General features: G+C 42.7%; 1 protein-coding gene and 1 long non-coding RNA gene across 3 annotated transcripts in view; one reads left to right on the top strand and one right to left on the bottom strand.

Annotated features, from left to right (window-relative positions):
* The window catches only part of LOC126278209 (histone acetyltransferase KAT7), a 504,982-nt gene that overhangs the window by 174,989 nt on the left and 303,311 nt on the right, over positions 1–26,682 (bottom strand). The window lies entirely within an intron of this gene.
* Positions 3,428–13,601, top strand: LOC126278210 (uncharacterized). Its single transcript, XR_007550676.1, has 3 exons — positions 3,428–3,511; positions 10,465–10,828; positions 13,468–13,601. It is a non-coding gene; the product is annotated as an uncharacterized LOC126278210 (long non-coding RNA).

Raw genomic sequence — 26,682 nt, 5'->3', positions numbered from 1 at the left:
TAGGTTGCAACATTTACAGGGAAAGCAGTCTGCAGCGACGCACGATTGCCGCTCACCTCGTGCAGTGTCACCACCAGACGCCCTCATTTTTGGAACGAAAGGTGGGAATGGACCTCCGGCAAGCCGGAAGTAGCGCGGTATGTGGCACACTTCGGGCTCAGAGGGGATTCCTTTTAGCACCAGACAAGCCCCACATATTTCCGGAGCAGAAGTTCAAACACAGGAACTGTTCTGAGGGTCACAACTGTGACGGCTCAAGTGCTGGCTTTGAAACATGTGTGAAATGTACGGGATTTGAAGCGCAGTTACAACATCGAAACAGCTGTGATGAACTCTGCTGCGAGAAAACTACGCTATTCAAACTGCTGCCCCCAATAGTAGTTAGGCGTTGCCGCAGTGAACTTCCGGTCGGAGGACTCTGTGCATAGCACGCAATCATAAATATGGCTTTGGAGGAAGAAAAAAGGGGGGGCGGAGGGAGAGGGAGGGAGGAACGGAAAGAGAGAGAGAGAGAGAGAGAGAGAGAGAGAGAGAGAGAGAGAGAGAGAGAGAGAGAGTATCTAGATGTACTGCGTGTTCCACATCTCGCCATATGAGGATACGTCCACCACTGTCGAGCATGAACGCTTCAGTGAGCCAGGCTTTTGGTGGTCCAGGTGTTATAAATCCTTGAACACGGTACACTTACTGGTCAACGTTACTCGACAATGGATTCTTTCCTCATCCGAGTCTTTTCAGGGACACATTGGACGGTCCTGAGTTAATTTTGTGGATGGCATTGAGCGACCGCATGTAACAGCGCTGGTGGAAGAACACTTGCAACGAGAGGATGTTCGGCGAACGGACCGGCCTGCAAATCATCCCCCCCCCCCCCTCCAACAATTTAAATCCCACCAATCATATGTGGGATGCTTGAGGAGACATAATGCCGCACGACTCACATGCACCAATGATCACCCAGCAATTGTCATCTGCACTGGTGAAGGGACGGAACGTGTTACGACTAGAACTCTTTACCAACCTTGTGAATACTGTGGTAACACGTTGCTGAGCATGTACTGCCGTCCGTGGGCATCACACATCCTATTAAGCATCAAGTCCCGTGGTTTTTAATGTCCAGGGACGCAACGTAAATCGCGGTGACTTCACATAAAAGTATCATTTCTGTTCGTCTCACTGCATATTTCTTTCAGTTACATTCTATACTATACTACCGAAATTTTTTCTATGCATGGTCCAAGTTTCATCGACATACGTTACTTGGCAGTAATACATCATGTGGGGATTACGAGGGTAATCCCAAAAGTAAGGTCTCCCATTTTTTATAAGTACATAGACCTGTTTATTTCTACATTGGTATACATCAGTTTACAGCTTGAATATTTAGCTATTTTTTGACATAATCACCATTTCTGTCGATGCATTTTTGTAGACGCTGTGGCAGTATTTGTATGCCCATGTCATACCAGTTCGCCGCCATGCTGGTCAGAAAGTTATGAACCTCTTCTTTCACCTCGTCGTCGGAGTTGAATCGCTTTCCGGCAAAATGCTCTTTTAACCTAGGGAACTGGTGATAGTCACTGGGCGCCAAGTCAGGACTGTGGGGTGGGTGGGTGATTATGTTCCACTGAAACTGTTGCAGGAGAGCAATGGTTTGCCGAGCAATGTGTGGGCGGGCGTTGTCCTGGAGAATGTGTACGCCCTTGCTCAGCATTTCTCTTCTCCGATTCAGAATTGCCCGTTTGGTTTTTTGAGAGTCTCACAGTACTTGTCAGCGTTAATTGTGGTCCCAGCGCTTCATCTCCATCGACGAGGTGAAGGAAGAGGTTCGCAATTTTCTGAGCAGCATGGGGGCGAACAGGTATGACATGGGCACACAAAAACTGCCACATGGTCTACAAAAGTTAATCGAGGAAATTGTGATTATGTCGAAAAATAGCTAAATGTTCAAGCTGTGAATTGATGTAAACCACTGTAGAAAGAAACAGGTCTATGTACTTATACAAAAATAGGAGACCTTACTTTTGGGATTAGTCTCGTATTTTCGTCCATCAGTTTTGCGCACCACTGTATAATGTAGGCTGACAATAGCATTAAAAACTTCCGTGAAGAATATAAATGTTTTAGTTTATGTTTGGACATTGTGTACCAAGAGGAATAGTCATTGCTTAATTAAATGAGATGAGAGGAACCATCATTCGAAGCAAAAAAAATCCAGTAAACATGATCTCTAAAATGACTACCTTAAGATCTATCAGCTCGTGTTCAGTAAAAGAGACGTGTTTTACAGCAGCGAAGATGAATTGCCATATCTCTTAAAGTATGCACTTTAGAATCCGTGTTACTAGACTTTCTTGGTTTGAGCGTTTCTTCCCCTCATATCCTTGACCATCATCCTGGGACACCCTGTATTGGAGTGAAACGTGAACCGACAGAGGAACAGCACAGGCGAGAAGACAGCCAATACATTTGAATTGTATTACAGACAAATACGAGTAAATAATGGAAATATTCTGAACATAACTGCGAAGGATAGAACTTTAAGGCAAATTTTCACAATCTGTTCATACAGCGCATACTGAAATAATAATTTCTTTGGTAAAGGGCGGAAGGCGGGGGTAAAGTAGTGGAGAAATGGTTCAAATGGCTCTGAGCACTATGGGACTTAACATCTGAGGTCATCAGTCCCCTAGAACTTAGAACTACTAACCTAAGTAACCTAAGGACATCACACAGATCCATGCCCGAGGCAGGATTCGAGCCTGCGACCGTAGCGGTCGCGCGGTTCCAGACTGAAGCGCCTAGAACCGCTCGGCCACCACGGCCGGCAACGTAGTGGAGAAAAGTAAACCAAGGCCAGCAGGTTCAAACGCATGTCGGTTGCAGTAGTTCATCCAAGATCATGAGGCTTGCACAGGATACACAAGTGCAAGAAGCTAAATCAAATCAATCTTCGCTTCGCTTTTGATGACTAGAACAACAGCAGATTTTTTTCCCACCTCAGCCTGCTCAGTTTAGAATCCAACTAAGCCTCCAAAACTATATTGGGTGCAGACGAGGAAATTTTAGTTTTAATTGAAGTTTTAGAGCGCTAGCACTGAACGCTTAACTGCAGAGCACAGACACAGACCTAGTAGAGCGGCAGTATTTAGACAGGGTAGCGAGCTCTAAAGTTTACGGAAGGCACGGGCTGCTAGCAGGAAAAGCGAGGAAGGCACGCGATACGCGGTACAAGATGCGGGAGGCGAGCACTATCCGTGAACTTGGGATCTACCAACAGGCGCGCTGTTGACATTCAAAGTCTGGCGCTTATCGACACGAGTGCAAACACTCGAGCAGGCGGCGAGCATCGGGGCATCCGGGTGGCAACTGCTCCTGCCCGAAATACTCCGCCCGCCACAGGGCACGACCGCGTCCGGGGTGGCAGCCCGCCGACACTGCGCGAGGCACTAAGGGCACATTCGTACCTACACCTACACTCTGCGAGTCACTTCACCGTGTGTGGCGGAGGGTACGTCCAACATCACTTCTACTTCACCCTTTCCAACAGTCACGAACAGTCCGCGGGAAGAGTCGTTGTTGCTAAATATCCACCCCCCCCCCCCTTGCTCCCTCCCCCTAGAGTGAGCTCGAATGTCTCCAGTTTTCCCCTTAGGGTGTTTTAGCGGAAAAAAAGCATTATAGCTGGTTGACTCTTCTAGAACGCATAGTCCCGGAATTTTAACAATAAACCGCACCGTGATTCAGAACGCCTCTTTTGCAGCGTCCGCCACTGTAGTCGGCTGACCATATGGACGCTTTCCCGAATAGTAAATCAACCTACGGCGAATCGCGTTGTTGTTCTTTGTATTTTCTCAATATCTATCAATCCTAAATAGTAGGGATGCCAGACTGACCAGCAATATTCAAGTACAAGATTATAAAAAATAACTGAAGCGATTTTACAGGTTTACTGTAGCTACGTTATTTAACATGTTGTCACAGGGTTTTGCACACATACAAAAACTCAAAACAAATGTTTAGGGTATCGTGCCTTTTTCTCAGCAACGGGTACGCGTATCAAGGTGAAGTTTGTACAAGATACTAAGGTCTACGATCCCTCGACGGTCTAAAAAATGTAATCTTCTTTTGAGCTAATGCAGTCAAAAGACAAGGCCATTTATGTCACATATTTTCATACTCGCCAACTCACTCATCAAATCTCATAGGGTACTTCCCGCTGACCATGAATCATGAAATTTGGCAGGCAGCAAAGTTTCATAGCTCAAGTAATGGAAAAAATTCTAAAATTGTTAATCATATCAAACAAAAAATATTTCTTTTTTTACTTGTTATCCGACTTGACACTTAAAATTAAAACATTCTCGAAAGTGTTGGTAGTCCCAGGACCGATGTCTTGCCAGTGTCAATCTGATAATACGCACAAAATGGTCGAGAGTCTCGACTCATAAAATGGATGCGCTCTCTGTATAATACATAATTCAGTTGTATAATACATAATTCAGTTTGTACGGAAGCTTCAAAGTACAAGTCCTACTCGCATCTGGCCAATTTTTGAACATATTTCAACTGTTCCGTAAGTGCTCCGCGAGTGATTTTGCATATATCGAGTCGATAATCAAATTCTTACCGCGTTCGGCGCAGCATCCCCCTATCATTCTGTTCAAAAGCACTGTTGATGCGAGCTCGCAGGCCTGTTGGTAGAGGAGGCGTGAACACAGAATCTTTCCCCTTTACCCCACATAACAAAAATCGCGTGGGATTAGGTCGGCAGAGCGTGGAGGCCATGACATGAACTGCTGGTCATCAACTCCACCACGACCGATTCATCGGATTCTCTACTTCCTGTTTAAGAATTGACGAAAGGATGGAGCATTATCCTATTGGTAGATCAAGTCCACACTGTCGGTTTCCACGGGCAGCATGAACCAATTTTCTAACATGTTCAGATACACCTGTTCCATAACGTTCCTTTTGCAGAAGGGAAAGGGGCAGTAAACTTTAAATCGTGAGACGGCACAAAACACATTAACTTTTTGTGTATATCAAATGTGCTGCACGATAGCGTGAGGACTCTCTGTCGACCAGGTTCATATATTGTGCCTGTTCACTGCGCCTTTCACAAAAAAATGTTACTTCATGACTGAAGATGAGTTTCTCAAAAAACCCCGTCCTCTTCCGTAAGAGGTTGCAACTGCGCCACAAATTTAGAGTCTCTGAATATGTCACAGGGAGTGAAAGCTTGTAGCAGTTGCGAGCGGTAAGGCTTCAACTTCAGTCGTTTCCGTAAGATCTTCCCAACGGTCGGGTGTGTACAGCTCTCTACTAGCGCTGTTCGTCGACTTCTCAGGCCGACGTGCGAAATTCGCTCGGGTTCGGTCAACCGTTTCTACACTCACTGCAGGCCGACCGATGAAACTTTACACTGCGCATGCCGTCGCCAAACAGAGTTACAAGTTAGTGGGTCATTGCTGGATTTCGTTCTGAAGTGTCGTTCCCCTGTTACAGCAGACTGATATGAATGCATTTCAAGCACAACATAACGCTTTCTCGGCACCTGTCGCCATCTTGCCTAACTGCTCACAACTGTGGTCTCGTGGCATAAATCTGAAATACGGCCACAGCAATATAAAACTTATTCAGTACGAGTGTTTTGTGACAATATGTCAATTAAGGTCACTACAGTGAATTTATGAAATCGCTTCACTGATTTATAATCTTTTATTTGTCAATGAGGGTTTTGTAAGCTACCTCCTTTGAATCACAGTCCGACATCTGTCTTTATGTGTGATTACTTTTATGTGGTCGTTCCACCTTAAATCGCTACTTACGCTTACTCCCGGATACTTGCATGTTATTGCTTCTGGTGACTGCTTTGCAAACCTTTGATCATACAGTAATGGGTATTCCTGCCATTTTATCGCAATACACGTGGTTTTGAGAAGTGTCTTTGACTACTGATCTAACCATCCTGGTTCTCGGGCTCGATGCTAGCCACAGTTTAAAGTCGAATAAAAATTATCATTGGTGGCGATCGAAGATTTCTGGCATACGCAGTTACCCTCATTCTGTCGACCGCCTCGTCAAAGTGGGCGGAAAGCGGACAGGGGTGTTCTTTTCAAAGAACCCATCACGGTTTATGAAAGCCAGATCTACTCCAAAATAATATCAGTGTTTTACAATGGCGCCATTTCGCTCGGTAGCGTTCTACGGGAAACGTGCTTACTTTATTGCAGCGTTATTCGTGAAATATGCGCTGGGAAACAAATATTTCGCCGACTTCGAAAAGCCAGCACTGTAGACGTTATGGGGCAGGATTTGAAGTCAGAAATCCCGCGTTTCATAGATGCGAGTCATTAACTCACACCAGAATTTCTTGGATTAAGTAAATTCTCTATAATTATACCTGGTAGATTTGCTATGAAGCTACAGAAAATTTGTTCTCAGTGTATTTTAAATGCATGTACGACAACATTCTAGAGCATTCCTCCGTGACGCACCAGCGACTAGACGCACAGAAAACACCAGAAAAAAAATGAATTTTCGTTTCTACATCTACAAGCAGCTGAAAAAATACTAGTGGTGTTTTTTATGACGCCAGACTGCAATGTCCTGATTCATTACGAAACACATTCCTTTGTGTATTATGCAAGTTAGTTAAGATATCGACGACACGAGCTGTTTGTTATTCGCGTAATCAATGGCGACATGGTTTCCTGACACCCTGATCTTGCAAGTCTGACCTACAGTGCGTTCATTACCAGCAAATAGGCCTAAGTTCAAGGACACAGTGCCACCGTCTACCATCGTGCTTTGCACTTTCGGAGCACTTATAATGTCATTGCTTCATGTTCCGTTTGCGAGATGAGACTTGCGTAATCTCTTTATATAAAAAGCAATGTCCTGACAGACTTACTAACTCATCGTAACCCAGGCGAAACTACTAAGGATAGAAACTTGAAATTTGGAGAAGGTGTGAATCTAATACTGTTGGCGACGTTTCAGAAGAGATTCTTCGAAATTCCAACGCTAAGTGGGTGAATTATGGGATGAAGGGATTTAAAAACTTTCACTACAACGCAATTTTGACGCTAGACATATGAAAATTGGTATTTGGTTTCTTCGTCAGAAACAAAGAATTCGTGATTCAGCATTTTTGGAAATGTAACCCTATATGGGTGAAACAGTGGGTGAAAGCTTTTTTTGAAAACATTTCATTATTAAAGAACTAGTAACGCATTTTTAAAGCTACGTCTATGAACACTGGTATTTAACTTCTCGGTTACAAACAAAACATGTGTTTGTTTTTCGTAATTGAACCCCTAAGGGGGTGAAATAGCGGATGAAATTTTTTTATGAAAACATTTTATTGTGAAAGCATTTTTGAAGTACAATTTATCAACTTAAACATTTCGCTTCTCAATTACAAATAAAAAAAAGCCTACGTGTTTCACTGTGTTTGGAAATTCAACCCCTACGGGGATGAATCGGAGGATGAAAAGTTTTTATGGAAGCTAAATCCATGGAAATTTTTATTTGACTACTCTGTTAGAAATAGAACATACGCATGGTACCGTTTTTGGAAATTCAACCCTTACGGAGATAAAACGGAGGGTGAAACGTTTTCTGATAGTTTATCATTGCGAAAGCATCTTTAAAGCTAGATCTCAGAATACTGATGTTTAGGTTCTGGAAGGGATGAAAAAGTACCTGTTTCAAATTTTTTTTTGGTAATTCCCCCCTAAGGGAGTACAATAGGGGATGAAAATGTTTAAGAAAATAATTCGTTACATCACAAAAAATTTTAAAGCTAAATTTATGAAAAAAGGTATTTCGCTTCTCGGTTGGATGTAAAGAGATATATTTTAGGACATGAAAGTTGCTATGGAAATATCCTCGCAAGAACGCAAAAGACATTGATTAACAAAAACTTTGGTCTCCAGTCACCACAAAGCTTTTTGGTCAGAGGTACGTTCGGAAAAGACAATGCTTATATGGACTTCATTAGCGTGAAAAGCTTAGAACACGTTGCAATTTGTAGACAACATAAAAAATTCGATTAAATAAAAATATATCTTCAGACAATACAGTCTACGCGAGCGAAACAGCGGGAGCCAACCTAGTAAACATATATTAACCAAGATAGTAAAAGTAACTGAAAATAGACTATAAAATAAGTAGATTAACAATTTGCCTCAATCAACCAGCTTTATTCCATTCATAGGCAGTTTTCTATATTCCACTACAGGTTTATGTCAATTTGGTAGTTATTAGACTGAGAACCACAGTACGTTGTTCATTAATGGAATTCCCATATCCGTTGAAATAGATGTCAACGTTAGTATGGAAAGCAGTATGTCAGAAAAATACAGTTACATACTTGTACAAAAAAAGCACGAGTTTCAAATTATATACAAAAAATGAAACGTCGTGAGAGAAGAGGTATAACAGTGTTTACTTCCATGTTTCTAAATTAAAATTCACCTTTGCAATTGATGGCGTTGAACAGAAAGAAGGTTTTCAGCATGCTTTCCAATTCAGCTATGCTATATATCGCGCATTTTATGTCGTTCGGTGAGTGATCAATTTTTTGGCAACTAATGTCAATTATATGGAAACAAAATAAAGGTAATGTTTATTCTAGTAAGACAATCCCGCAAAACTGTTCTGAGGTATATTCAATTATCTGCAATAAACTTCATGAGGGAGTAAATGAACTGGCACTATGTAGTTAGAGTATTTCAGTAATTAAACGTTCGTATACAGGATGATATGGGGTATGGCAGAATATAATCCTATAGCTAACCAATGTTAACTTGTAGGATTATTTGTTTTTTTTTAAGACTTAAAATGGCAGAAAGTACAAAAAAGACTGAAATGAGTCTTCAACAAGCGTCGTTGAATTCAAGTCCCACAAAAAATTCCGAAGGTTGTGAACTCCTCCTTACTAACTTTTATAGCAGTCAGTAACTCTTTGAGACAAACTGTAGCAGTAGTTTGACGATGCCAATTGATCATCACTGCTATGTCGCCCGAAGAAGAAATAATTCTGATAGATGTCTTTGAAATGGAAAGTAGTAGTTGTTGCGGTCTTTAGCCCTGAGACTGGTTTGATGCAGCTCTCCACGTTACTCTATCTTGTACAAGCCTCTTCATCTCCCAGTACTTACTGCAACCTACATCCTTCTGAATCTGTTTAGTGTATTCATCTCTTGGTCTCCCTCTACGATTTTTACCCTCCACGCTGCCCAACAATGCTAAATTGGTGATCCCTTGATGCCTCAGATTATGCCCTACCAACCGGTTCCTTCTTCCAGTCAAGTTGTGCCACAAATTTCTCTTCTCTCCAATTCTATTCACTACCTCCTCATTGCTTATGTGATCTACCCATCTAATCTTCAGCATCCTTCTGTAGCACCACATTTCAAAAGCTTCTATTCTCTTCTTGTCTAAACTATTTATCGTCCACATTTCATTTCAATACATGGCTACACTCCATACAAATGCTTTCAGAAAAGACTTCCTGACACTTAAACCTATAATCGATGTTAACAAATTTCTCTTCTTCAGAAACGCTTTCCTTCCCATTGCCAGTCTACATTTCATATCCTCTCTACTTTGACCGTCATCAGTTATTTTGCTCCCCAAATAGCAAAACCCGTTTACTACTTTAAGTGTCTCATTTCCTAACCTAATTCCCTCAGCATCGCCCAATTAAATTCGACTACATTCCATTATCCTCGTTTTGCTTTTGTTGATGTTCATCTTAAATCCTTTCAAGACACTGTCCATTCCGTTCAACTGCTCTTCCAAGTCCTTTGCTGTCTCTGACAGAATTAAAAACCTCAAAGTTTTTATTTCTTCTCTATGTATTTTAATATCTACTCCGAATTTTTCATTTGTTTCCTTTACTGCTTGCTCAGTATACAGATTGAATAACATAGGAGAGAGGCTACAACCCTGCCTCACTCCTTTCCCAACCACTGCTTCCCTTTCGTGCCCCTCGACTCTTTATAACTGCCTGCACAAATTGTAAATAGCCTTTCGCTCCCTGTATTTTACCCCTGCGACCTTCAGAATTTTAAAGAGAGTATTCCAATCAACATTGTCAAAAGCTTTCTCTACGAATGCTAGAAACGTAGGTTTGCCTTTCCTTGATCTTTCTTCTAAGATAGGTCAGTATTGCCTCACGTGTTCCAACATTTCTACGGAATCCAAACTGATCATCCCCGATGTCGGCTTCTACCAGAAGGTAATAAAACAAAATGTTGAGCCCAAAAGTGTACCACGTGGAACCCCATTCCTGATTTCTTCCCAGTCAGAAAACGTTCCTTTCTCAGTGTTTACTGAGTCACACAGCCGAACATGACTTTTCATTACGTATAGAATAAGTTAATAGGTTAAATACATAGTTATTTTCATTAAATCTCATTTTTTTGCGACAAAATGTCGCAACCTGTACAGATGCCGATAATGAAATCATAGAAGTATGGAGCCAAGGAAGACGAGCCAACGGCAGTGCGAAGTCATCCTGCTGGATTCCGGAGCATGTGACAATAGCGAGACGGCGAACTCACTTGCGACAGACGGCTTTAATCGGTCGGCCAGCGCGCCAGCTGGACGCCGCACAAGTATCGACGCCGGCTCTGAGTCAGGAGTTTGGTAGCTGCGGCTGGATCCCAATACCCATTTAGAAAGCGGCAGCCCGTGCTACGCAGCAGCGGCGGCAGACGCACACTTCCCCGAAAAATCTGAGATTCTCTCTCTACTTCTTGTTGGTGCTCCTGCCTACCAATAGCGGCTACCTGCTGCCATCATCAAGATTTGGGTAAGAACGGGTGTGCTTTATAAAGAATGCTTAATCTCTACATTCCCTGTCTACAGTTTCACGAAAATGTTGTATGCTAAATCTCAGCGATTTTTCCAGTGCGCATGTTTATTAAGCGCCGAGACTGCCACGATTTTTTTAAAAATTACTACGAGAGAGGAGAAGATAGCAGGATGTCTTATTTATATCTTACATATACTCGTATTACCAATAAGAAAGTTTGTGTGTGTGTGTGTGTGTGTGTGTGTGTGATATATATTATACTTAATACGTTAGTTATTCATTCACGCTGAAACTACTGGATTCGGATGAAATTCAGAGTGGAGATAGCGCGTACCCTGAAGTATCACACAGATTACGTTGTATACACCTACCTGTAAAAGGGGTGGCGATGAAAAAGAAGTGCAGCCCATGACGTGAGAATACCCGTACTTCATTCATCCAGTATTTAGTTACTTGCAACAAACTTTACACGTAACATCAAACATTCATGGTATTTTTTTCTTGCTAACAACTCCCACAAAAAATAAAAGGAAAAAAGTACTGTGATTCCTGTATTTTCGATGTTCATGCAGTAAAATAACCGCATCAGGCACGCCCTTTTTGAATTTATTACTTCTTTATTGCCGGCCATAGTGGCCGTGTGGTTCTAGGCGCTACAGTCTGGAACTGAGCGACCGCTCCGGTCGCAGGTTCGAATCCTGCCTCGGGCATGGACGTGTGTGATGTCCTTAGGTTAGTCAGGTTTGATTAGTACTAAGTTCTAGGCGACTAATGACCTCAGAAGCTAGGTCGCATAGTGCTCAAAGTCATTTGAACTTCTTTATTACAAACTGTATTCGCGACACATTTTGCAGTCAGTATTCACACACATCGCCGAATGTACCAGCAAAATTATCCCATTGCACGACACACGGTTCAGCACATACGATGTCATAAACATGGGACTGCGTAAAATCAATCTGCAAGACGAAATTCGCTGAAGATGCAGGTGAGATATGTGTGCAAATACGCGTAAATATGTTAAATACATGTGAAATACACACATCAAACAAAGTTGAGCATCACCCCGGTTCCCAGAACTCCTGCAGATAGACCTTGACTGTGGATATTCTATCACAGACACAGACCCTTTGACTGTTCAGAGATGTCACTAAACACGCCCAAGCCAGCCGCTGGTGGCCGAGCGGTTCTAGGCACTTCAGTCTACATCTACATCTACATCAATACTCCGCAAGCCACCTGACGGTGTGTGGCGGAGGGTACTCAGTCTGGAACCACGCGATCGCTACAGTAGCAGGTTCGAATCCTGCCTCGGGCATGGATGTGTGTGATGTCCTTAGGTTAGTTAGGTTTAAGTAGTTCTAAGTTCTAGGGAACTGATGACCACAGAAGTTAAGTCTCATAGTGCTCAGAGCCATTTGAACCATTACTTTTACGTCTACATTTTCCTTTCCTGTTTGGCCTGTATTCCCCACCTTACCGCACTGGAAGTTTGATTCTGCTGAAAGTTTTCTGTGATATTCTTATTCTCTCAGCAATTTCTTGCTGTGTTTAACGATTTTCAGCAGGAAGTGCTACCACAACCGAAACTTTCCGAGGTAAAACATCTTTTGTCTTCCCCATAACCTCACTTTCTTTTGGAAACTCCAAGATTTATTCCTATAGCTAAAAACACGCGGAGATCGAAAGATATATAATGTCTTGTTAATGTAGCAAGAAGTTGACAGAATAACTGACAAGCTGAAGCACATCACAGAAACGTAAAACATTACTGTAAACACGGTTTCAAAGCATGTACACAACTAATACCATTTGGAGGGAAAAATGATAAAATGGTTCAAATGGCTCTGAGCACTATGGGACTTAACATCTGTGGTCATCAGTCCCCTGGAACTTAGAACTACTTAAACCTAACTAACCTAAAGACATCACACACATCCATGCCCGAGGCAGGATTCGAACCTGCGACCGTATTGGTCACGCGGTTCCAGACTGAAGCGCCTAAAACCGCACGCCCACACCGGCCGGCGATTTCCCTAAATCGCTCCGGGCAAATGCCGGGATGGTTCCTTTGAAAGGGCACGGCCGACTTCCTTACCCGTCCTTTCCTAATTCGATGAGACCGATGACCTTGCTGTTTGGTCTCTTTCCCCAAAACAACCCAACCCCAAACCACTGAAACAAATCAATTATTACACATTTCTCTCCTATTTTTACACTAGAAAACTTAAAGAGTATTAAAAATAATCGTTTGGTCTAATAATTTGAATATGTCTCTAGGTTAATGGAAAGAGTTCTAAAAAAATATTTTTTTTTAATTTTTCGTATATCTCATTTCGAAAATTCAAACGCGTTTCTCTCGCAATATGATTTTTTCAAAACGGCACGTAGCTAAGCTCTAACAATTTTTAATCTTTTTGTTTGGAACTATAATATTTCAAAGTGAACCACGAAAGGGCTTTCCGATTACTTAATTTGAACACCATTTATTAACAAATTGCTGTCCTTTTTTGGTGAGAACTGATCGACTTTATTCAAAGACTCACCAATTATACAAAAATAAAAAAAATTAAAATCCCCTAAGTGATTCGCTAATTACACTCATTTAGAGTATGTACTTTTTTTTCTTTTTCCAGATTCAAATTGCTACCGATCACAGTGAATGCTGGAGATCGCTTCAAATTCAACACGCCTCGGGAGAACTGCTGCAGTGTCGCCGTTCTTAAATATTTTCCGTCAAAAATTTGTTGTAATATACATAAATATATGCTCAATAAATAAACCAAGTATTATTTCTCTATCACTTTTTTTCTGCCCAAAAAATTGTCAAAAAACGTTTTTTTTAGATCGTTACCCCTTAAGGTGCCCAAAAACCTGCTGGTTCACCTTCTATAACGTAACTTTTCGACGCAATTAAATAATTTATGAGGACCGTGACAACTTATTCACCGAGAGTAAGTTGTACTGCTGCGCGCACGTGAGACGATGCAAGTTACTTTAGCGGTAGTGTCTGAAGGCACAAAACAGCCGACGCAGCTGTCGGGGACGACGAGATGAGGAGAAGTGCGTTGTCACTCTTACTGCACGCACCGCCACTGCTTCCTGCACTCAGTGGCCGCCACCTATGAGGATATACAACCAGAATAACGGACGGCTGGCAGGAGTGTTATCAAGCGGAGCGGGTCACAGCCGACACGTGCAAATGCATCTCGCGCGGTTGCATGTTTACTGCGGCGATAACCGACAACAAAAGCAGCGGACGCTGCTGCGACGCAGCTGCTCTCGGTAACGCCGTCTGAACCATTGTTCATCGCTATCTTAAGATATTTACGACACGAGAGATGTTGACTAAATGTAAAAAAAAAAGAAAAAATGCAATTTGTATAACTTGCAGGGCTCAGCTCGCTTCAGTGAGGGAGGGAGAACATAAGAACGGTTTATTTGGTCAAGAGGCTGGCCGTGGTGGCCGATCGGTTCTAGGTTCTTCAACCGGAACCGCGCGACAGCTACGGTTGCAGGTTCGAATCCTGCCTCGGCCATGGATCTGTGTGATGTCCTTAGGTTAGTTAGGTTTAAGTAGTTCTAAGTCTAGGGGACTGATGACCTCAGATGTTAAGTCCCATAGTGCTCAGAGCCATTTGACCCATTTTTTAAAACAAGAATTAAAGTTAAACGCAGTGGACATATTAAAACTTTTTAAAGTTATTGTTATTTTTATGTTTTTTATTTGTATTTCTTGATTTCCGAAAACCATTTGACTAAGTAGCACATTTACGATTATTGTCAGAAGTACGGTCATATGGGGGTATCAAGCGAAATTTGTGAGTGGATTGCCGATTTTTTGATGTGGAAGTAACTTCGGGTGGGTCACAGGATAGTGTGTTGGGACTCTTGCAGTTCATGTTGTATATTTGTGACCTTGCGAACAATATTAATTTACTTTACTTTAAATGTGGCAAGGGCCTTATCGACCATACGCCTGCTCTATGAGCCTCTTCCACTTCTGCCTGTGCACTGCGCTGTTTCTCCAGTTGCTGTTGCTGTTCATCCTAGTTGTGTCGTCCCGAATATTATCCCGCCATCTGATTATGGGTCTCTCTCACGTTCCATCTATTGTTCTGCTGAATGCCATTCTAGGTAGTCTATTCTCTGTCATTCCTGCTATATGGCCTGCCCAATTCAACCTTCTCCTCTTGAGCACTTCAACGATGTTACCGGTGTTTGTACAGTCCTCTTAATTCTTCATTTCTTCATTTCTTCTTTTCCTCCATTCCATGTTATTTTCGTCGTATACAGGTCCAAAAATTTTCCTTAGTACGTTTCTTTCGAATATTAACAGTTTTCCTTCATCTTTATTTCTAAATATTAATGTTTCACATCCATATAACATCACAGGTATAATGGTAGATTGATATAAGCGGATTAGGAAGTTACTGCTAAGTGATCCTTTTCTTAGAATTCTGATAAAACTAAAAAGTGCCCTGTTTGCTTTTGATAAACGGGCATATATCTCTACATCTGCTCTGTTGTTATTACTAAAAAGGCTTCCTAGGTACTTGAAGTGGTCAACAGTCTTGATATTGAATCCAACTACAGTCAGAGGTGCATCTTTTCTGGTTTTCTTATTTATAGGCAGGTACTCTGTATTTTCTTCATTAACATGTAATCCTGTTTTCTCGGCAATTTTGTAGTAATTTTACATCATTCTGATTAATTCTCTTTTGGAACTACTTATTAATGCTTCATCATCTGCATAGGCAAGTCTTGTAATATTCACATCTTGTAGCTGGTTCCCTTGTGGACTGGTTTTAGAAAATTCTCTATCGATCTTCTCTAGGACAAGGTTAAATAAAATAGGTGAAATGGCATCTCCTTGTCTCAGTCCAGTGCAAACCTTAAAATCTTCAGTTTCTCCCACCGGTTCCTTGTGGACTGGTTTCAGAAAATTCTCTATCGATCTTCTCTAGGACAAGGTTAAATAAAATAGGTAAAATGGCATCTCCTTGTCTCAGTCCAGTGCAAACCTTTACATCTTCAGTTTCTCCTACCGGTGTCTTTATGCGACATAAAGTTTCATCTATATACATTTTAACTAATTTGATTAATTTTGAAGGGATTTTAAATTCCTTCATTATATTTAGGAGTGTCTATCCGTCTGTGCTATCGTAGGCCTTTTTAAAATCTACGAATAATATGTGGACATCTACATTGAATTCCCACGCCTTCTCGGTTACTTGTCTTAGGGTGAATAAGAGATCTAATGTGGATATGTTTCTGCGGGAAATTAACAGTAAACAAAATTTTTTTGGAGCTGATGCAGTTATCCATGACGAAGTACTGCCTGAAAGAAGCTGCATAAAGACTTTGGTAAGATTTCAAAGTGGCGCGATGATTGGCAACCTGATTTAAATGTTCAGAAACGTTAAACTGCGCACTTCATAAAACGAAAAAAAGAACCATAGTATCCCATAATATCAATGAGTAACAGCTGAAATCGGTCAACTCATACAAATGCCTGGGGGTAACACTGTGCAGGGATATGAAATGGAATGATCACATAGGCTCAGTCTTGGGTAAAGCAGGTGGCGGACTTCGGTTTGTTGATAGAATACTGGGGAAGTACAACCATTCTGGAAAGGAGACAGTTTACGAATCACTCCTGCGATGCATACTAGAACGCTGATGGAGTGAGTTTGACCCGTAGCGAATAGGACTAATGGGAGATATAAACAGAAGAGCAGCACAAATTGTCATAGTTTTGTTTGGTTTGTAGGAGAGTGTCACAGTGCTTCTGGCAGACTTATGATGATCGACTAAAGCTTGAGGATTGTTTGTGAGGCGCTCAACTGCACGGTCATCAGTGCCCGTACGAAGTCCCGAGTTTTACATAGTCGAATTTTTACACAGTCTAATCTTAGCCAATGTCACGAATGATGATGATGAGGACAACACAAACACCCAGTCCCCGGGCAAAGAAAATCCCCAACTCGGCCGGAAATCGAACCCGGGACCCTGTAATCCAGAGGCATCAACGCTAGCCACTAGACCACGAACTGCGGACAGCTATCCCGAGAAAGCCTGCACACAAAGTATCAGAAACCGGCTTTGAATTACGACTCTAGGAAAATACTACAGCCGCCCATAGCGATAGCGACAACAGGATTAGATTAATTACAGCACGCACAGAGACATATAAACAACCATTCTTCCCGCGCCCCGTACGTAACTGGAACGGAACCAAGCCCTGATAACTGGCAAAGTGAGACGTACCCTCTGCCATGCACTTCTCGCAGTGGTTTGCAGAGTATAGACGTAGTTGTAGACTCGTGGGAACCATTACACTTATCTAAAGTCTGGGTTCTAACGAGTCGGGATGTTACACTGCGCCAAAGCGATATGACGTTAGCTGTTACGCGGACTGATTGTGCAGCTTTTCATGATTTCGCACGTCGTCGTTCAGGCTTTTGTGCGTCACCGTGACGTCACGCTACAGGTTGGCCTGCAACCGCGTCACGCCAGAGACAAAATGCTCCGCAGCCGCGCCTACCGGTCCAAGGCTAATGAGCTCAGATTTGTGTACGTGAATCAGCCGCGGCGGCTAAGTTATATCCTGAACGGCGGGGGGATGTGTCAGTTCTGCCGGAGTCGTGTTTCCCACTAACACTCCCATCTTTCTTTTTTCATTTTTAGGTAGCACATTAGGCACAGCTACCTATATTTACTTGCATCATGGCTGTAGCCCGGCTACAGGGCTTGATGTTCGATATATTTAACACATGACAGTTCCCAACACCGTTCTCTTGTATTTGCACGTACATCTCGGTTCCAACCCACAACTGTGCTAGATACTGCATATTACACATTAGATACGGCAATGTGACAATTTTAATTTTTTATATATTAGCGTAACATATATATATCACGTATTTTTATATTTCACGAGACAGTTTAGCCCGTTCCACTTAGCAGTAATCACACCAAAACGAACGGTAATACGATTTTTATCCAACGTATCCTCCCCCCATGAACCATGGACCTTGCCGTTGGTGGGGAGGCTTGCTTGCCTCAGCGATACAGATAGCCGTACCGTAGGTGCAACCACAACGGAGGAGTATCTGTTGAGAGGCCAGACAAACGTGTGGTTCCGGAAGAGGGGCAGCAGCCTTTTCAGTAGTTGCAGGGGCAACAGTATGGATGATTGACTGATATGGCCTTGTAACAATAATCAAAACGGCCTTGCTGTGCTGGTACTGCGAACGGCTGAAAGCAAGGGGAAACTACAGCCGTAATCTTCCCCGAGGGCAAGCAGCTTTACTGTATGATTAAATGATAATGGCATCCTCTTGGGTAAAATATTCCGGAGGTAAAATAGTCCCCTATTCGGATCTCCGGCCGGGGACTACTCAAGAGGATGTCGTTATCAGGAGAAAGAAAACTGGCGTTCTACGGATCGGAGCATGGAATGTCAGATCCCTTAATCGGGCAGGTAGATTAGAAAATTTAGAAAGGGAAATGGATTGGTTAAAGTTAGATATAGTGGGAATTAGTGTAGTGCGGTGGCAGGAGGAACAAGACTTTTGGTCAGGTTGACAAGCCCACGCCTACTACAGTAGTACAAGTTTATATGCCAACTAGCTCTGCAGATAATGAGGAAATTGAAGAAATGTGTGATCAAATAAAAGAAATTATTCAGATAGTGAAGGGTGACGAAAATTTAATAGCCATGGGTGACTGGAATTCGGTAAAGGAAAAGAGAGAGAAGGAAACGTAGTAGGTGAATATGGACTGGGGCAAAGAAATGAAAGAGGGAGCCGCCTGGTAGAATTTTGCACAGACCACAACTTAATCATAGCTAACACTTGGCTCAAGAACCATAAAAGAAGGCTGTATACATGGAAGAAGCCTAGAGATACTGACAGGTTTCAGAAAGATTATATAATGGTAAGACAGAGATTTAGGAACCAGGTTTTAAATTGTAAGACATTTCCAGGGGCAGATGTGGACTCTGACCACAATCTATTGGTTATGACCTGTAGATTAAAACTAAAGGAACTGCAAAAAGGTGGGAATTTAAGGAGATGGGACGTGGATAAAGTGACCAAACCAGCAGTTGTTCAGGATTTCAGGGAGAGCATAAGGGAGCAATTGACAGGAATGGGGGAAAGAAATACGGTAGTAGAAGAATGGGTAGCTTTGAGGGATGAAGTAGTGAAGGCAGCAGAGGATTAAGTAGGTAAAAAGATGAAGGCTAGTAGAAACCCTTGGGTAACAAGAAATATTGAATTTAATTGATGAAAGGAGAAAATATAAAAATGCAGTAAATGAAGCAGGCAAAAAAAGAATAAATGGCTCTGAGTACTATGGGACTCGACTGCTGGGGTAATCAGTCCCCTAGAACTTAGAACTACTTAAACCTAACTAACCTAAGGACATCACACACATCCATGCCCGAGGCAGGATTCGAACCTGCGACCGTAGCAGTTGCACGGTATCGGACTGCGCGCCTAGAACCGCGAGACCACCGAGGCCGGCGCAGAAAGGAATACAGACGTCTCAAAAATGAGATCGACAGGAAGTGCAAAATGGCTAAGCAGGGATGGCTAGAGGACAAATGTAAGGATGTAGAGCCGTATCTCACTAGGGGTAAGATAGATACTGCCTACAAGAAAATACAAGAGACCTTTGGAGAGCAGAGAACCACTTGTATGAACATCAAGAGCTCAGATGGAAACCCAGTTCTAAGCAAAGAAGGGAAAGCAGAAAGATGAAAGGAGTATATAGAGGGTCTATACAAGGGCGATGTACTTCAGAACAATATTATGGAAATGGAAGAGGATGTAGATGAAGATGAAATGGGAAATACGATACTGCGTGAAGAGTTCGACAGAGCACTGAAAGACCTGAGTCGAAACAAGACCCCAGGAGTAGACAACATTCCATTGGAACTACTGACGGCCTTGGGAGAGCCAGTCCTGACAAAACTCTACCATCTGGTGAGCAAGATGTATGAGACAGGCGAAATACCCCAAGACTTTAAGAAGAATATAATAATTCCAATCCCAAAGAAAGCAGGTGTTGACAGATGTGAAAATTACCGATCAATCAGTTTAATAAGTCACAGCTGCAAAATACTAACTATAATTCTACACAGACGAATGGAAAAACTAGTAGAAGCCGACCTCGCGGAAGAACAGTTTGGATTCCGTAGAAATGTTGGAACACGTGAGGCAATACTGTCCCTACGACTTATCTTAGAAGCTAGATTAAGGAAGGGCAAACCTACGTTTCTAGCATTTGTAGACTTAGAGAAAGCTTTTGACAATTTTGATTGGAATACTCTCTTTCAAATTCTCAAGGTAGCATGGGTAAAATACAGCGAGCGTAAAGCTATTTACAATTTGTACAGAAATCAGATGGCAGTTATAAGAGTCGAGGGACATGAAAAGGAAGCAGTTGTTGGGAAGGGAGTGAGACAGGGTTGTAGCCTCTCCCCGATGTTATTCAATCAGTATATTGAGCAAACAGTAAAGGAAACAAAAGAAAAATTCGGAGTAGGTATTAAATCCAGGGAGAAGGAATAAAAACTTTGAGGTTCGCCGATGACATTGTAATTCTGTCATTGACAGCAAAGGGCTTGGAAGAGCAGTTGAACGGAATGTATAGTGTCTTGAAAGGAGGATATAAGACGAACATCAACAAAAGCAAAACGAGGATAATGGAATATAGTCGAATAAAGTCGGGTGATGTTGAGGGAATTAGATTAGGAAATGAGACAATTAAAGTAGTAAAGGAGTTTTGCTATTTGGGGAGCAAAATAACTGATGATGGTGGAAGTAGAGAGGATATAAAATGTAGACTGGCAATGGCAAGGAAAGCGTTTCTGAAGAAGAGAAATTTGTTAACATCGAGTATAGATTTAAGAGTCAGGAAGTCATTCCTGAAAGTATTTGTATGGAGTGTAGCCATGTATGGAGGTGAAACATGGACGATAACTAGTTTGGACAAGAAGAATGCTGAAGATTAGATGGGTAAATCACATAACTAATGAGGAAGTATTGAATAGTATTGGAGAGAAGAGAATTTTGTGGCACAAGTTGACCAGCAGAAGGGATCGGTTGGTAGGACATGTTCTGGGGCATCAAGGGATCACCAATTTAGTATTAGAGGGCAGCGTGGAGGGTAAAAATCGTAGAGGGAGACCAAGAGATGACTACACTAAGCAGATTCAGAAGAATGTAGGTTGCAGTAGGTACTGGGAGATGAAGAAGCTTGCACAAGATAGAGTAGCATGGAGAACTGCATCAAACCAGTCTCAGGACTGAAGACCACAACAACATCCAACGTATGTAGTTAGATTTCGTACTGAAATACGTTTTCGCTCGAAGTCACAGTTCTCCAGTTATTCAATAAAAACGCGTTTGAAGGTAGCTTTTGAATGTTGGTCTTTAATAATTCGAAAACGACTGCCTCTGGTGAAAACCTATTCCAGTACAAAATTAACTACATTAAACTTCCTACCAAAAAGTCCTGTTCATCTTTTTCTTTAGGAGTAATAGTTTGCACGTAGCAAGTCAGAGAATACGAAGATCTCGTATATGGTTTCTAAAGGCACTGCAGATTGCATAAAAGTAGAGGCAGCTCAATCCCCCTGTATATGATTATTTTTTCTCATTTATGTTTCTGAAATGTTACTGCTTTTATCTCCGGGATTGCACTTTTGTACAATCGACGTGTACTGTTCTCCTATATACAGGGTGATCCATTGATAATGACCGCCGCGAGGGATTAGCCGAGTGGTCTACGGCACTGTAACTATGGACAGTGTGGCTGGTCCCGGCGGAGATTCGAGTCCTCCCTCGGGCATGGGTGTGTGTGTTTCTCCTTAGGATAATTCTGGTTACGTAGTGTGTAAACTTAGGGACTGATGAGCTTAGCAGTTAAGTCCCATAAGATTTCACACACATCTGAACATCATCATCTGACAGTGACCGGCCAAATACCTCACGAAATAAGCATCAAACGAAAAAATTACAAAGAACGAAACTCATCTAGGATGAAGTGGGAAACCAGATGGCGCTATGGTTGGCCCGCTAGATGGCGCTGCCATGGGTCAAACGGATACCAACTGCGTTTTTTTTCTTTTTTTTTTTTTAAATAGGAACCCCCATTTTTATTACATATTCGTGTAGTACGTAAATAAATACGAATGTTTCAGTTGGACCAATTTTTTCGCTTTGTGATAGATGGCGCTGTAATAGTCACAAACGTATAAGTACATGGTATCACGTAACATTCCGCCAGTGCGGACGGTATTTGCTTCGTGATACATTACCCGTGTTAAAATGGACCGTTTACCAATTGCGGAAAACGTCGATATCGTGTTCATGTATAGCTATTGTGAGCAAAATGCACAACGGGCATGTGCTATGCATGCTGCTAAGTATCCTGAACATCATCCAAGTGTCCGGAGCGTTACTTTACTTAAGGATACAGGAAGTGTTCAGCCAGATGTGAAACGTCAACCACGACCTGCAACAAATGATGGTGCCCAAGTAGGTGTTGTAGCTGCTGTCGCGGCTAATCCGTACATCAGTAGCAGACTAATTGTGCGAGAATCGGGAATCTCAAAAATGTCGATATTGAGAATGCTACATCGACAACGATTGCACCCGTACTGTATTTCTATGCACCAGGAATTGCATGGCGACGACTTTGAACGTCGTGTACATTTCTGCCACTGGGCACAAGAGAAATTACGGGACGATGACACATTTTTTGCAAGCGTTCTATTTAGCGACGAAGCGTCATTCACCAACAGCGGTAACGTGAACCGCCATAATATGCATTATTGGGCAACGGAAAATTCACGATGGCTGCGACTAGTGGAGCATCAGCGACCTTGGCGGGTTAATGTATGGTGCGGCATTATGGGAGGAACGATAATTCGCCCCCATTTTATCGATGGAAATCTAAATGGTGCAATGTATGCTCATTTCCTACGTAATGTTTTACCGATGTTACTACAACATGTTTCACTGCATGACAGAATGGCGATGTACTTCCAACAGGATGGATGTCCGGCATATAGCTCGCGTGCGGTTGAAGCGGTATTGAATAGCATATTTCATGACAGGTGGATTGGTCGTCAAAGCATCATGCCATGGCCCGCACGTTCACCGGATCTGAAGCCCCCGGATATATTTTTGTGGGGAAAGTTGAAGGATATTTGCCGTCGTGATCCACCGACAACGTCCGACAACGAGCCTTAGTGCATTGTCAATGCATGTGCGAACATTACGGAAGGCGAACTACTCGCTATTGAGAGGAATGTCGTTACACGTATTGCCAAATGCATTGAGGTTGACGGACATCACTTTGAGCATTTATTGCATTAATGTGGTATTTATAGGTAATCACGCTGTAACAGCATGCGTTCTCAGAAACTGTGTGTTCACAAAAGTACCTACCTTCTGTATTTTAATTTAAAAAACCTATCTGTTGCCAAATGTTCGTCTAAAATTGTGACCCTTATGTTTGTGACTATTACAGCGGCATCTATCACAAAGCGAAAAAAGTGGTCCAAACAAAACATTCATATTTCTTTACGTACCGTACATACACGAATATGTAATAAAAAATAGGGGTTCCTACTTTTAAAAAAACGCCGTTGATATCCGTTTGACCTATGGCAGCGACATCTAGCGGGCCAACCATAGCGCCATCCTACTTCCCCCTTCAAGCTAGACGAGTTTCGTTCTTTGTCGTTTTCTCGTTTGACTCTTATTTCGTGAGATATTTGATCCAGTCACGATCAATGGACCACCCTGTATATAGGATGGTCACGGTCAGGAACAGCTTGTAACGGTGTTGGAGGGTATATACGAATAGTGCTAAGAAATAACTGCTAAGAAAAAATGCGATACTTTGCACCGTTTCTGTGTTAATTAGCATTGAGGTTAGCCTATCGGGTTGTTGCGTACGTAGATTGAAGCGCTCCGCCAGAGAAAGTGTCGCAAAATGTGTTATTCGTTTGGTTTCCTAAAGCCGAGCGATACAAAAATTGGACATGGAGTAAGAATCGAAACCAGCCAAAGGCGAAGTAGTCTCGTTACAAGCACCTTGGCCCAATGCTCAGGATGTTTATTTATTGGCCAATATCAACATAACTACACAGACAGTTTGTGTAATAAACACTAACAGCGTAAGCATGAATTATAACATGGTTGAATACAAAAGCCGCGAGGGATTAGCCGATCGGTCTAGGGCGCTGCAGTCATGGACTGTGAGGCTGGTCCCGGCGGAGGTTCGAATCCTCCCTCTGGCGTGGGTGTCTGTGTCTGCCCTTAGGATAATTTAGGTTAAGTATTGTGTAAACTTAGGGACTGATGACCTTAGCAGTTAAGTCCCATAAGATTTCACACATATTTGAACATTTTTTTAATACAAAATATACTCACTAAAGTTTAAGATTACGAAGACGCATTGAATAGCGGAGTTCCGTTATATTCGCCTGTAAAAGGGGTGATATCGTAACCCTTTGCTTTTGTACCGCAGCCCTGCGAATGCTGTTGGCCGGCGCTGCACTTCCTGGCGGCAGCTGGTGGGGTGGAAGGACAGGGAGCGGGCAGCTATGCGGCAGTAAACATGTTTGTCGCCAGATAACGGAGCCGCTTCCCCAGCACCTGCACGTCTCAGCTCCGCCACACTCTTCAAGTCTTCGCCCTCGTCGCTTTCTTTGCTGTGGTAATGATTTCGGAGTAATTCCAAGAGACAGCGCTTATGTCGTTCTTCATCGGCCGTACTTCGAATCTCCCAGATTAAAACTGTGTGCCTGACCGAGACGCGAACTCGGGACGTTTATATTCCGCGGGCAAGTGCTCTACCAACTGAGCTACCCAAGCGACACTCACGACCAGTCCTAACATCTTTACTTAGACCAGAATCTTATCTCCCTCCTTCCAAATCTGCTAAAGGCAAAAGTCTCTAGTTCGAGTCCCCATCCGACACACATTTTTAGACTGACAGGAACTTTCACATTACCGCACAGTCCGCAGCAGAACGAAAATATCAAACTGGAAACATTCCCAGCCTATGGTTAAGCCATATCGCCGCAATATCCTTTTTCTGTGAGTGCTATTCCTGCAAGTTTCGCAGGATAACTAGTGTGAAGATTAGAAGGAAGGAGATAAGGAAGTGGCGGAAGTGTAGTTACGAGGACGCATCGTAAGTTGTGCTTGGATGGCTCAGTCGGTAGAGCATTTGCCCGCGAAAAGCAAAGGTCCCAAGTTTGGGTCTCGGTCTGATGCACAGCTTTAATCTGCCAGAAAGTTGCCTATCAGCGCACTCTCCGTTGCAGACAACCTGCGGAACACGAGCGAACACCCGCGAATGCGAACAAAACACGATCGAGCGCTGTTTGCTCGCGTTCGGCTATTTCATAACCTACGTATTCGTTACTGAGCAACAAGAATTCCAAGAGCCTAAAAGTACCGTTTCGTTACTCGCGTGTTTTCTTCCCGCACGCACTTCTTGCCCGAATCGGTAGTTTTCGTATTTCTTTGATTTCTTATTCTCAGGGGAGCAAATCGTTATTGACACGAAGTGCCGCATTTGCTAATAGCCATGTTTGCTTTCCACGCATGCAATTCTTGTCTGCGATGGGCGGACTCGATAGTTTTCGTAATCCAGCGTTTTCCACAAACTATGTTTCCGCAGGAAGTGAATAAGTGCTCCACGAAAAACAATGACTTTGTGGCCTTTTCCAGCATTTCTTCTTCTTCCTTTTTTTAAAAAAATATATGTGTCATTAGTTATGACTTAAAACTGAAATTAACAGCGAATAAAGAAGTTTGGACTCTTTTAAAAATGTTATTAATTTTATTAACCATAAAAATAAACAAAATGGTCCATTAAAGTAATAAAATTATCTAGGTGACTCGTCAGAAGGAAAGTTTGCGAATGCCTGTCGTAACCACTCGTTTTGCACCGTGTGCCCATCGCCGGCCATTCGGCAGCCAACGGCGTTTTAAACGAAGATTTTCATAGGGCTACACCAAGTGATCGGTACACACTACGGTCGTCCAGCGATAGTGTGTCGCAGTCTTGCAGATGCCGCCCGTGTTACTGCACAACTGCTCTCTCTGGATTAGTGTTTACGCGAGGCAGTGGTGAGGCGAGTCAGTTTGAAAGTATTTTCATATCACAAATGATTCAATCATTGCAACGTCAGCTGTTACCATTAAGCTCAAGACCATGAGGTGTTGGAGTTTAAAAATGTATGAATGCCTAAGGGACCGAATTGCTGGAATCATCGGTCCCTAGACTTACTAGTTAAACTAACTTGCACTAAGAACAACACACACACACACACACACACACACACACACACACACACACACACACACCCATGCCTGAGGGAGGACTCGAACCTCCGGCGGGAGGGGCCGCGCAATCAGTGACATGGCGCCATTGGAGGGTGGCCAACTGTAAGGAATATTCTGTGCAAGGGATTACATCAGAAACCACACTGCATACTGATGCTGCTTTACGGCCAAGCGACCGCAACATCACACGCACATTTTGTTTATTTTTCCAGGAAGCAATGGAAGATGGCCGTCATGATGCTGTAAACAGAACCTGGATTCGTCCGAAAATATGACGTTTTGCCATTCGTGCACCCAGGTTCGTCGTTGTACACCATCGCAGGCGCTCCTGTCTGTGATGCAGCGTCAAAGGTAACCGCAGCCATGGTCTCCGAGCTGATAGCCCATACTGCTGCAAACGTCGTAGAACTGTTCGTGCAGATGGTTGTTGTCTTGGAAACGTCCCCATCTGTTGACTCAGGGATCGAG

The sequence above is a fragment of the Schistocerca gregaria genome, chromosome 6 (assembly GCF_023897955.1).
Source record: "Schistocerca gregaria isolate iqSchGreg1 chromosome 6, iqSchGreg1.2, whole genome shotgun sequence".
Lineage (NCBI taxonomy): Eukaryota > Metazoa > Arthropoda > Insecta > Orthoptera > Acrididae > Schistocerca > Schistocerca gregaria.
The sequence above is the reverse complement of the archived record's forward strand: the minus strand, read 5'-3'. Positions and strand labels throughout refer to the sequence as shown.